The sequence below is a fragment of the Ambystoma mexicanum genome, chromosome 8 (assembly GCF_040938575.1).
Source record: "Ambystoma mexicanum isolate Mex_15411 chromosome 8, UKY_AmexF1_1, whole genome shotgun sequence".
In the NCBI taxonomy this organism is placed as follows: domain Eukaryota; kingdom Metazoa; phylum Chordata; class Amphibia; order Caudata; family Ambystomatidae; genus Ambystoma; species Ambystoma mexicanum.
The window spans coordinates 80340365-80353882 of NC_090929.1; the positions used below are offsets into that span (position 1 = coordinate 80340365).

The window sequence follows — 13518 nt, forward strand, 5'->3', positions numbered from 1 at the left end:
GGTATACATTAAGCACCAACATGTCTAACAGTGCCCTTAGCAAGGGAATTGTGTGTCTCAGCATGAGGGAAGAGCTTGCCCAATTTATAGGCAACCCCGGGAAATGGAAGGGATCCATTGCAGCATGAACAGCCCTTCTTCTCCACTGGCCTGCATTTATCACAGAAATATATAAACACTGAGATGCATTGTCCACAGAAAGGGACTGCTACAACTGCTGAGAAAAGTGTGAGCACTCATTTTAAACAAAGAAAAATAAAAGAGATAGTGGTACTGACACAACCATATTGCAAATCCCATGTATAGCTGAGGGTATTGCAGAATTTTGATGGCGAAGTATGTATTCTCCGGAACCACAGGTGACCAGCTGTTGTCTTCCATGACAATACAATGGCCATCCTGAACTTCTGATGTTTTATTACTTTGTTGAGCTGTTGGAGACTTAAAATCTTTTTCATAATAAATCTGTGAGAGTAAACACCATGCCTCCTCCCGGCCCCAACCTCTGGAAACTTTTTCCACAGCACTTTTGTGAAGGTGTGTACTTCTTGGAGACAAATTTGACAAAGTTGTGCCAACAGTTTGTCCCTTTGATGGTGTCATTTGGGGAGTACCTGACAAGTTTCCACTTTGTCAGCTTTCAATGATGCCCAACATGCACTGGTGGTCATGATTAAATGTGGAACACCTCCACCTACTGGGTTTTGGAGAGCGAGGGATTCAAAAGATGTGAGGGTTCTTCATGCTAAGCTTCACATCTCTCTTTGACCCACGATGATGCCCAATATCTTCTGTGAAAGTTGAATTTAAAACTGTGCCCAATCGTCTCTCTTGAAAGCTCAATCTAGAAGTGCGCCCAATAGCCTCTGTGAAAGGTTGAATTTAGAAATGTGCCCAATATCCTCCCTGTGAAGGTTGAATTTAGAAGTGTGCCCAATATCCTCTCTGAAAAGTTGAATTTAGAAGTGTGCGCAATAGCCTCTCTGTGAAAGTTGAATTTAGAAGTGTGTCCAATATCTTCTGTGAAAGTTGAATTTAGAACTGTGCCCAATAGCCTCTCTTGAAAGCTCAATCTAGAAGTGCGCCCAATATCCTCTGTGAAAGTTGAATTTAGAAGTATACCCAATATCCTCTGTGAAAAGTTGAATTTAGAAATGTGCCCAATAGCCTCTCTGTGAAGGTTGAATTTAGAAGTGTGCCCAATAGCCTCTCTGTGAAGGTTGAATTTAGAAGTGTGCCCAATATCTTCTGTGGAAAGTTGAGTTTAGAAGTGTGCCCAATAGCTTCTATGTGAAAGTTGAATCTAGACGTGTGCCCAATAGCTTCTATGTGAAAGTTGAATTTAGAAGTGCGTCCAATAGCTTCTATGTGAAAGTTGAACTTAGAAATATGCCCTAAAAGCCTCTCTGTGAAAGTTGAATTTAGAAGTGTGCCCAATAGCTTCTATGTGAAAGTTGAATCTAGAAGTGTGCCCAATATCCTCTCTGTGAAAGTTGAATTCAGAAGTGTGCCCAATAGCTTCTATGTGAAAGTTGAATCTAGAAGTGTGCCCAATATCGTCGCTGTGAAAGTTGAACTTAGAAGTGTGCCCAATATCCTGCGTAAAAACTTGAAGTTAGGAGTGTACCCAATATCCTCTCTATGAAAAGTTGAATTAGAAGTGCGACCAATAGCCTCTCTGTGAAAGTTGAACTTAGAAATGTGCCCAATAGATTCTATAGGAAAGTTGAATTTAGAAGTGTACCCAATAGCCTCTCCGTGAAAGTTGAATTTAGAAGTGTACGCAACATCCTTTCTGTGTAAATTGGAAATAGAAGTGCACCCAATATCCTTCCCACACAAACCTACACCTAAACATCCTACCTGTACAAACCTGAACCTAAAGTAGACCTAATATCCCACCCATGCAAAGCCGAACTTAGAACTGTGCAAAGTTTAACGCAGAAGTTTGTCTAATTGCCTGCTCTGGTTGAATCTAGAACTACACCTAATAGCCTCTCTGTGCAAAGTTGACTTTAGAACCATGCCTAATAGCGTGCCTGGTTGAACCAAAGATCTTAGAATTATGCCTAATACCCAGTCTGCATAAAGTTGAATTGAGAAGTGTGCCTAATAGCGTGCCCTAGTTGAACTAACTAGCGTCCGTAATAGCCTCTCTACACATAGTTCAATTTAGAAGTACACCCAATAGCATGCCCAGTGAAGATAGAATTGTGCCCAATAGCCTCTCGGTGCAAGACTCAAATTCAGAAGTGCGCCAAAAAATCCCCTCTGTGCAAAACTAAATTTGGAAGTGTCCCTAATATCCTTTCTGTGTAAAGCTGAATTTAGAACAAGGCCTGATTTACTGTGCAAGACTTGAATTCAGAAGTGCACCTAAACATCCCCTCTGTGCAAAGCTGAATTTGGAAGTCCCCCTAATATCCTTGCTGTGCAAAGCTAAATTTAGAACCGGACCTAATAGCTCACCTTGCCCGGATTTAGAAGTGTGCCTAATAACGTGCCCTTGCTAAATTCAGAAGTATCCCTTATACCCTCTCTGTGCAAATTGAACTTGGAAGTGTGCCTAATATCCTCTCTGTGTACATTGAACTTGGAAGTATCCCTAATATCCTCTCTGCATTCATAATATCCCTCTCCGTGCAATAGTGTGCCCAGTAGCGTTAAGTTATTAGCTGAATATAGAAACGTCCCCGATATCCTATCCATACAAATTTCAAATTGTAGAAGTGGGCCCAATAGCGCCCCTTGCTTGAATCTAGGAGTGTGCCTAACAGCGTGCCCCCATTGAATTTAGAACTACAATTAGAAAGCCCCCAAACAGCACTTAAAAGTCCACCTAAAACCATACCTGTGGTGTTGCTACACTCAATTCCTCCCTAATAGCTTACCTGTATTCCAGCTTACTAGAAGAAAGCCTACCCAACAGCGTAACTGTGCTGTAGTTGCAACTAAATAGGCCGCCATCTCAGCATATCCTAAGGTCTAGCTACACTTCAAACGGCCTAATATCTACAACCTAGTACAACTAGTACACTAAAACCTAGAAGAGGAGAATAATATCACCCTGCTTAGTAAGGAACCCTGAAACCAAGACTCCACTCCAAGACTAATCTCACCCAATGATATAGCCGAACTTATAAAGTCCAATAAAGTGTAGATCGCACTTGAAAGTACACCTAATTGCTTGTACAAACAATGAGTGGACCCACTCCACCAGGCCCTCCCGGAAACGATCCGCCTCCACTCTCCGGTCTACCTCGCCTCCAGTCCCCGCCCTCCCAAATCACCCCACCCTCCTTCACATCCCCTAACCTTCCCCTTTCCAAACACCAAGCCAGAGGGGCACAATGGCGAACCAACCACCCTAAGACCACTGCTCCCCCGAACCGCACCACTGACCACCCTAAGTTGATCATGCCCGCCCCCCTCACTATCATACCGGGCACACCCCGCACTGCAATCATCCACCCCTGCCTTTCCCACAAACCCCCACCATCTTCCCCCCAACCACACCCTTTCCCCTCCCTAAAAACTGCACGCATAGCCCTAGCAAGAACAGAAGCCTCATCCCTCTCCCCCTCTGACCCTCCTACGCTCTCTCACACACCAATCGCAACAAAGACACTAAAGAGGAAACGTACCTGGTCCCCCTCATTCTCTCAGCACTCTACACCTCCCCTGTCGCGACCCACCACCTCTTTCCCCCAATCACCACCTTTCCCCCCTCGCTTCACCCTTCCTGAAACCCCTCTCCCTTGATTTCTTACCAACCGCAACTGAAACTACTAACCGCCCAAACCCCACCTTCAAATCTCCCGGGCCAAACTCAATCCTCCTAACACATGCATCCACCCACTTCCACCTGAAACCCGCCAACTTTTCCGCTCGCCCACTTTTCCCATCGATCAACCACCCTACCCCTCTCCCTCCCCAGTTTCCACTCGCTCTCCCCCCACCCCCTTCCGCTCCAGCTCCGACACCAACCTCACCTACCGAAGCGAACTGCATCCTAGTTAATGCCCGATCCGTAGCAAAAAACAGACACTGCATCTTTGACCTCCTCGCCTCTGACAAACCAGACCTGGTTTTCATCACCGAAACTTGGTTCTCTGACTTCGCCCCAATCGCCAATGAAGCCTTCCCCCCACCCCCTGACTACTGCCTCATCCCACTGAACCGTCTTTCTAGAGGTGGGGGAATAGCATTCGTCTTCAAGTCTCACTTCCACACCTCAATCATCGACAACCAACCTCCCCCATTCCTTCCTGCGAATCACTCCTCGTTAAACTATCCCTCTTCCCGTCGTTCTCACACAGCTTTCTAATAATCTACAGACCCCCTGGCTATGACAGACAATTCTCAAACAACCTCTGCGACTCTATTGCCACCCTTCAACAAACCATCCCAACCTCACCCTTCTTGGAGACTTCAACATATGGCTCGACATCCCCACCAACCCGATGACATACTCTCTGGTTGACGGTCTAGATGCAATTAACCTCCAACCCCACATAAACAGCCCGACTCACTATAAAGGACACACACTTGATGCCATCTTTAGCTCCCACAACCGGATACATCTAACCCCCCCTACCCCTATCATCTGGTCCGATCACTTCATGGTTTCTTTCACCATTCACTCACCCGACCCCCTTCCCGTACTCGAATCTGAACTTCCAAATCTATGCAAATTCTGGAAAAAACTAATAATCGTTCCTGATCTAGCCGACGCACTCCTCCAGTCTCCACCACCTACCTGCCAACTCAATAAACAACTAACCCCCGACGCCTTCGACTCATGGCTCAACACCTCACTAATGCGGCTCACACCCTCTTGCAAACCATCAGCCCACCGTGGCCTGTTCCCTAGATGGTTCACACCTGTGTTGAAGACCACTAAACAACTGTATAAATACCTAGAACGCAAATGGCAGAAAGACAAAAGCCAGGAGAACAGAACCACCTTGGCCCGACACCTTCATCAGTACAGGCCGAATTCCAGAAAGCAAAAAAAAAGCCCACTACAATTCCTGAATCTTAAATTGCAAAAACTCCAGCAAAGAACTTCATAAAATCATCTCCGAATTCACCAAACCAGCATGCACTACGACCGTCCCGACCCCCTCACAATCACTGTGTGACTCACTCTCTCTCCACTTTTACACCAGAGCGCTCGAAAGAACAGATGCTCTAAACACCAAACTCGCTCTCTTACATACACCAGGCAACCCTCCCCCATATCGTCCAACACACCACCTGCGACCACTACGCAACCAACGTTCGAATCCTTCAGTCCAATATCACCAGACCAATTTCTCAAACTTCTATCTGCCCGCAAACCATCCGGCTCTCCGCTAGACCCTGCCCGGCCAAACCCTCAAAGAAATGTTCGCCTCCACCTGCGCAGGAGAACACGCAAGATCCATCATAAATTACTCCCTTTCCTCGGGTATCTTTCCCGACGCTTTCAAAACAGTTCATGTGAAACCTCTAATAAAAAAACCTTCCCTCGACCCTCTCGGGCCCAAAAACTACCGCCCCATCTCAGACACAAGGTTCCTTGCCAAACTCATTGACCGAACCGCCTACTCCCAATTAAATGCCTTTTTCGAAGCCAACAATCTCTTAGACCCCGCACAATCAGGTTTCAGAGCCCGTCACGGAACCGAAAGCACCCTAACCTCAATCTGGGATGACCTTAAAATGACGGCAGACTCCGCAGGATGCGCCGCATTATTCCTTCTTGACCTAACCGCCGCCTTCGACAAAATCAATCACTCAATCCTCCTTGACGCCTCCACTCCCTAGGAATTCGTGGAACCGCTCTTAAATGGATAGCTTCATTCCTCAAAGATAGGTACCAAATAACGATACTCTCCACCTATTCCTCCCAAGCCCGACCAGTCGACACGGGAGTCCCACAAGGAGCATGCCTATCTGCCCTCCTGTTCAATCTCTACTTCATCACCCTCCCACCAATAATTCGTTCACACAACATCCTGTGCTACAACTACACTGATGACACTCAACTAATTCTAAAACTCCTGAATCCAAAACCCAACTGCCGACCTGACCTCGCCTCCTGCCTCCTGTCTCCTCAACATAGAGCTCTGGATGACCCAAAGCCACCTCTTGCTAAACCCCTCCAAAACTGAAATCATTGTATGTGGCAACTCCAAACTTCTTCCACACCCACTACCCTGGCCATCCGCCATGGGCAACTCACCAACCCCCTCTAACTCAGTGAAAAATCTTGGATGCACCCTTGACTCTGACCTAACACTCTCACGCCAAGTCAACAACGTCTCAAAGTCCTGCCACTACCACCTTAAAACTCTTAGGCGCATCTTTCCATATCTCTCCTTTCCCAACAGACTCTCCGCGGTCCAATCAATTGTTATATCAAGACTGGACTATGCAAATCCCCTCTACCTCGGAATCCACGCTTACCAACTGAATAAACTTCAAAGGGTACAAAACGCTGCAGCCAAACTGCTACTTGCGCTCGGACCGAGAGAGCACATCTTCCCAGCCCTCAAGACTCTGCACGGGCTCCCAGTAGCCCGAAGAGTGACTTTCAAAACCTTATGCATCTTCCATCGAGCACTGCATAAAACCGGACCTCAATATCTTCAAGACAAGCTAAAACCCTATCGCTATCCTCGTACTCTAAGATCAAGCTCAGCCGGCCTCCTAGTCATTCCTAAAACAAACTCAGTCAGGTTAGGCGGATCATCATTCTCAGCCTTGGCCCCCACGCTGTGGAACGCACTCCCACCCCACATCTGCCTTACTGAAGATCTAATGTCTTTCTGCAAACTACTGAAAACCTGGCTCTTCCCCTAAACCAACCCGTACGCAAACTAACCCAAACAGAATCACAGCATTTCAATGACACCAATCCAACAAAATGCTAGATCCCAGAAACCGACATCCAACAACCGACAATATAAACTAAAAGGACAAACACAATAGAACGAGTAAAGTAGATCAAAGCAGTAAAGTGGATAATAAAGAATGATCGCACGAAAACAGTAACAAGATTTAAATTAATGAAATTAATGTAATGCATGAAGAATGAACAATGTGAATGGAGTGGATGAAATAATTAAATTGGATGAAGCGTTTGGAACGGATGAGTATATTGACCGGATGAGTGTGCAGAGCAGTTGGATGTGTAGAGCGGACGAGTGCGTAAGTGCAGAGGAGCGTGTAGATGAATGTGCAGAACGGATAAGTGTAGAACGGATATGTGGGTAGAGCGGACATGGGTGTAGAGCAGATGAGTACGGAAGAGTGTGTAGAATGCTGGAGCAGATGAATGTGCTGTCCGGATGAGGGTATAGAGCGGATGACTATATAGAGCAGATGAGTGTATAGACCAGATGAGTGTATAGAGCGGATGACTGCGTATGAGCGAATTACTTTGTAGTACTGATGAGTGCATATAGCAGACGAATGAGTGGAAAGAATAAGCGCATAGAGCGGATGAGTGCGTGGAGCGGATGAGTGCACAGAGCGGCAGAGCGTGCTGAGTGGAAGAGCGCGCAGAGTGGAAGAGTGCGCAGAGTGGAAGAGTGCGCAGAGTGGAAGAGTGCGCAGAGTGGAAGAGTGCGCAGAGTGGAAGAGTGCGCAGAGTGGAAGAGTGCGCAGAGTGCGCAGAGCGGATGGGTGCGCAGAGCGGATGGGTGCGCAGAGCGGATGGGTGCGCAGAGCGGATGGGTGCGCAGAGCGGATGGGTGCGCAGAGCGGATGGGTGAGCGCCTAGAGCGAAAGAGTGCGTAGAGCGGATGATTGCGTAGTGCAGATGAATACGTAGAGCCGCTGCATGCGTAGAGCGGATGCAACGGGTGAAGTATGTGCATGGAATGGCTGACGTATATGGATAGAACGAGCGATGAATATGTATGAAACGGGTAACGTATGTGGATGGAACGGGTGACGTCGGTGGATGGAACGGACGACGTTTGTGGATGAAACGAGTGATGGAACGGACGACGTATGAGGACGGAACGGGCAATGTATGTGGATGAAACAGTTGACATATGTGGATGGAACAGATGAAGTATGTAGATGGCACGGATGAAATATGTGGATGAAGTGCATAAAACAACAACAATCGGAGTAAATAAAACGGATTGGAATGTGTGGAACGGACTGGAGTGCGTGGAACAGATTTGAGTGCGTGGAGCGGACGGGAGTGCGTGGGGCGGACGGGAGTGCGTGGGGCGGACGGGAGTGCGTGGGGCGGACGGGGAGCACGTGGGGTGGACGGGGAGCGCGTGGGGTGGACGGGGAGCGCGTGGGGCGGACGGGGAGCGCGTGGGGCGGACGGGGAGCGCGTGGGGTGGACGGGGAGCACGTGGGGTGGACGGGGAGCGCGTGGGGCGGACGGGGGCGCGTGGAGCGGACGGGGGCGCGTGGAGCGGACTGGAGTGCGTGGAGCGGACTGGAGTGCGTGGAGCGAACTGGAGTGCGTGGAACGGATTGGAGCGCGCAGAATTGCGTGACCTACTTAGAATGGTTTGGAGTGCATGGAACGTTTGAAAGAGCATGTAACCCATCATATCACATTACCACGCTTACTCTCTTCTTTACACCACCATTCAAGTAGAACACAGGGATACTAGGACACCATTCGGTATAACTGTTCTCATACCAACATCTGCCGCATACTCCCCATCACTCTAAGTAAACACTGCTGGTTACACACCACCCAGCCAGTCGTTCTCCTCAGGCCTAACGCAGTCACATTCAGTCTGGATAAATCCTGCCAGAACGAACACATACTCCTAATCTCTCAACCACCACACCTACCGCTAAGAAGCAGCTATACCACACCAGCTGCACACATATCCGGTGCTCACACGCACCTTTGACTCTCTCTTTTCTCTCTACTGAATTGAACTCCGGTTCCCAAGGGCGGTCAACCTACCAGCGCCTTCAGACCATACCAATGGTACATAAGGCGCTATATAAATGCAAAATAACATAACATAACATATCCTCTTTAGCTGCCTGTGTGATGCTCCTGAATTTTTAAAGACAGGATATCACAGATACTGCATCTGCTTCAGAGAAAACAATCTCTGGCAATTAAGACCACCAAACGACCTCTAGACTAACAGTACTGACTGCAGCACCATCCATCAGCATCTTCTGGTCCTCGTCAGGAGAACAAAAGAAAGGGGGCTACGGTAAATGATAGGTCAATGATTCTCTGCCGAACCTTAGATTGAGTCATAAGAGCCTCAACAAGGTCATTCTTCTCAGACTCCACAGTGAGATATTTCAGAAGGAATTAAAGTAGGTGAGTAATTCAGTCCATTAACGCACAGTCGAATGGCTGGGGACAGGGTTACAATTACCAGCGTTATAGTCTAGTGTTCCAGTGGAGCAAAAATGTTTTCCACACATTCAGCTTATTTGGGGAGCAAATAAGTCCCTAGACGTGGAGGTGTCCTTTAACTACATAGACTAAGATGTACTTTCTCTAGAGTTGATCCCTTACAAAGACAGGATTCAGAGCCAAGGTGCTAGAACGGTAAGACAGAGGACCCCTAGAGCTTACACCTACTGCTTGAAAGGCTGCAAGCTCCGATGCTCGTTTCTTCAATATCACTGTCAAGAGTGCTTACAACATCAGTGGCCCTCTGAATGTCTAAGTGTTCAACAGCACCAGGGATGTTGCCTATTTTAATTTGGCCAATACTCACAATAAGCGAACAAAGGGAATAACTGGGAAGCACGTGCCTGGCCCTTTATGTCACTTGCACTGCTCAGGTGATTTTCAGGCGTAGCGCCCTCCACAAAGAGAACTTCTATGGTACTGCCTGACGGGAAGATTTTTAACTACTACATTAAAATATATTTGTACTGTGTCTATTTTAAGGAACTTATGGTGGCAACAGTAAAGACAGACACAAGTGATTACAGTTCAAGGGTGTTTATTAAACTGTAAATGCAGGGTGGAAAAATGCCTAACCTAAACCTAAATCTAAGATGGCAGTAAGCCTCGACCATCAAATGAAAAATATGCCAGTCCTTGTGGCGTCATGTCAAACTAAAAGGCCTATACTAAAAAAAAGATTGCCAAATCCTTACAACTAATTACAGAAAGAGTGTAGGATAGGGTTTCAATAAAGAAAGAAGTGTTGACAAATAATAAGTCAGACTGTGATTGCCAGGGGTCTCCCTTAGCCCCTTTTTGAGCATGGGACCAGGTGGGTCTCCTGAGCACAGCACACACTCGAGCTTTGCCAGCACGAGCCGACAGTTCTGTTCCAGCTAACAGGTTCTTCGATGGTTAAGACTCTTTTTTACTAAAAAGTCTCTTGCCTTTGAGGGCCTGATATTTGCAACAAACACAAAGTTGTTTGAAGTATGGCTCTGGGTTACGGCTTCACTCCTGAATCCCCCTCTTCGGGGCGCAGACCCCTTACCAGTCTTATGCGACAAATCAATTAATCAGTTCCTTTCACAACTAACTATGGGTGATGACTTTCCAACCCTGGATCTCCCTCCTTCGGGTTCGGATCCCTTTTCAATTGTCAGCCTACCTCTTTCGGGTTCACAATGGCTTTTCTTTGCATTCACTACTCCCAATGTTCTTTCAAATATTTCACTGTCGACATCCCTCCGCCAGGTCGACTCTTGTCAACACAAAGTTCATGGGACTTTGGACTTCGTCCCTTCTTGTCAGCATCTCTCCGCCAGGTTCACTCTTGCCAACCTTTACAACCTACTGTTCATGTAAAACTTTTACCATGCGCGAGTTGTTCCCCTTCGCTTCACAATCATCTGTCGGTCAAAGTCTTTCGATTGCACAGAGGATTTGACAAGACCCCCGTATGACCACTTTGACCCCCCCTTTCGCATCTTTCTAAGCCCTTCTTTTTACGGTAGTCTCTATCATCGGGTAATCGCCCAGAATTTCCTACTTGAGCACCCACGTGGTGCTAGATTTCTCTGTTGCTGGTTTTCCCTCTTTTCCATCAATAGTTCTTTTACAGTTCAAATCAGCGGTTTGGTACTTTTCGTTCAACACATTTCGGTTTCCTATCAACTCTCCCCTTGACTCACCAGCTGTGATGAACCGCTTCTCTTTGGAGTCAAGGTTGGTACCACAGAGAGAAGCGTTTCTCCCTGGCTTGGTAATCAGCAGAGGAGGGTCTCGTGTACTGTTGACACCTGCTGCAACACACGCTGGCTATTGTCTTCGGAATTATTCTTCCATCTGCAGAGGTTTCACTGGCCTTAATCGGAAAAGGCAATGTTGCTTCTCTCCTTACCACCCTCTCAGTATGTGCCGTCTTTCACCTCCTCTTCAACTGCTGTCCTGAGTTAGCTCTCACATTGTGCAGTCTGCCTTGCTCATCCTGTGCTCTCGTGCGCCACCCCTTTTGCCCCTGTGGGGAAGGGAAAGGGCATCAGGTGTGTGTGATTCGGGACAATTGCCTGACTTTGCCTGACCCTTGTATTGGAACATGTCAGGTAAAAGGGTCCGGTGTTAGTCTGTTGTCTTTCGTGTTGTGCGAAAGTGTTTGTGTCGGAAAAGGGGGGCAGTTTTCTTTGACAATACTACATGGCAGGATGGGGAAAATGTGTTTAAAGAAGTGGAATACTGCATCTCACCCGTCGGTGTCCCACTCCCCAAGGACCCTCCCCATCCAGGTGATCCTCCGTCACTGGTCCGCCCCCAGGAACTGTATCCAATAGTGATTGCTGTGTCCTGGCCCCCTGAATGACAGATCGCCGGGGACTATCTATGGAGAAACTTTCAGGTTTCTCACACTATCCATATGCTAGCTGGGAAAATTTTCTACTTGTTTCACTCCCAACTTCCCAAAATAGGGAGTAAAGGTTAGAAGTGAACCAATAGTGGTCTTTCAGAAGGAGGGAGGTATGCAAAGGGTCGAAGAAGGTGGTGCCAGAAGGGGCAAAGATTGAGAGAAGGAAAGAAGGAGGGGAGCAGTAGATGAGCGGTGGAGAAGAAAGACAAAAGACGAAGGTGGTACAACCCTAGGATGAGGAATTTGTCAATAACCTATCCAAACAGATAGACAGAGAAAGAGCGAGGAACCAGAAGAGAGTGAGGGGCAAGGAGGGCAGAGAATACACAGGGGTGGATCAGTGTAGTTGGCCACCCTTTCACCCTCCCCTGGCCCAGCATGAGTGAAAGGCTTGCCCAATGTATAGGCTACCCCAAGAAAGGGCAGCATGAACAGCCCTTCTTGTCCACTGGCCTGCATTTATCACATAGATACATAAACACAGAGAACATTGTCCCCAAAAAGGAGCTGCTATAATTACTGAGAAATGTGTGAGCGCTCTATTTTAAACTGAAAGAGAAAACCTACGAGGCCCCCCGACATGCCACATATTGCTCCCCAGTGCTGAAGCGAACCACAGTGGAAATGCTAAAAAACAAAACTAGACCACCAGGAACTAAAATCAGGCTATCAAGCACCCATAGAGACTGTACTTACCTTGGGAGAGGCCAGGCTAGAAGCAAATTACACGAACCTGGACATTGTACTGCACGTACTGCCATTGTTGCTCCACTGGGGCCCGTTTAAAGGAGAAGGGAAAGGGACGCCATTTAAAACATTTGCTGTATGTAACACCTTCAGGGCGAAGACAGGGCCAGATTGGCTGAAGCCAGACAACCAGCCAGAGGACAGGGCGAGGGTTAAAAGAGACCCCAGGGAACAGGAAGTTGTGGGTTGTTAGGGTGAGGTCAGAGGAGGAAGTGGCGGACAAAAACAGACCAGCAGGAGGAAGGATAGTGGAGAGGTTATGTTATCTAGCATTTGTATAGCACCTCCTGCTATAGTTCATGGCATTGAAGCGCTTTTGCCTGTCACAGAGGCAAAGGAGCAGTATGATAGAACATTCAGTAGTTGTAGGAGAGAGCAATGTTGGGTAGAAAGTTGGGATGAGGGCCAGGTATATAAAAAGGTGCTCAGGAAGGCATGAGAAGGAAAAGGTGGAGGAGCTTTCTGTACAACTGGACCATATTTATTGTGGGACTCGACTGTATTGTATGGGGCGCAGTGCCGAAAGGAGAGATAGTTGAAGAAGTGTTCACTGCTGGAGGGGATATATTTGGGTCCCTTTCTTTATTCTAGGTAGCACAGTCTGTATGTAGATGTTAAAACAGCTCTTTACGTCGACACATGTCTAATTTAGCCCCTTTCTATTTTTGATGATCAGAGGTACTTCTACTGAAGCCCCCCCCTTCCACTGCAACAGTTTTTGCCTCACTTAGAGCGCATAGTCCTATAGTTGCTCATAACGCTCAGGGGACATTTGTGTTTTTTAAGCACTCTATTTCTGCCCTATGGTGATTACATCACACCTACATTGGTTTTATGGAGTTGGCTGGTGGAAGCTGCAATTTAGTTTTGCCTTTACCAGGGGTGCAAGGAAACGTACCACATTGGTCACGTATGGTTACTTTTTGGTAGCCATTGGGGTACAAATGCATTGTTTTTTAAAGTCTTGCTTTAAATC

At 47.3% G+C, this 13518-nt stretch overlaps 1 protein-coding gene across 1 annotated transcript in view; it reads right to left on the bottom strand.

Moving 5' to 3' along the window:
• Nucleotides 1-13518, bottom strand: part of CCDC180 (coiled-coil domain containing 180) — a 728974-nt gene that overhangs the window by 500401 nt on the left and 215055 nt on the right. The gene's annotated exons all lie outside the window — the stretch shown is intronic.